Here is a 519-nt window from a genome sequence, read left to right on the forward strand (position 1 = left end):
TTTTTTTTTGCTTTTCATTAATGTTATACAACCTTTCGTATTACTACTTTACATTTTTATTATCATATTTTTTATAATATATTCAACAATTTTTATTGAGCTCGAGGCCGTTTTTAATGAAAATTCATTGTGGAAAAGCAAACGACAATTTACAAGGCGTACTTAGCACGGTTCATAGGCAACTGGCTGAGTCAGTGGGATCGGCGGCTCGAAGCCTACTGAAAGAAGTCTGATGAGGAAATGTGGTGATTTCCGAAATAGCTATCACTTCTACCATTTTTTTAAATTATTGTTGCTTTTCCACAATAAATTTTCATTAAAAACGGCCTCGAGCTCAATAAAAATTGTTGAATATAATCGTTATAAGGCCAAAAAAATAACAAAAACAAATAACTTAAGGACGAGCACACCTAAAAGTTAAACATTCTAAAAATAGAATTATTAGCAAAAACCAACAATACCAACAACCACATGATCAAGTGAATTGCAGCGGAATAGCTGCGCTTGATTGTGTTGGCA

Source organism: Rhagoletis zephyria, unplaced genomic scaffold, assembly GCF_001687245.7.
Source record: "Rhagoletis zephyria isolate East Lansing unplaced genomic scaffold, Rhagoletis_zephyria_1.1 Rzeph_scaffold_20003, whole genome shotgun sequence".
NCBI classification, from domain to species: domain Eukaryota; kingdom Metazoa; phylum Arthropoda; class Insecta; order Diptera; family Tephritidae; genus Rhagoletis; species Rhagoletis zephyria.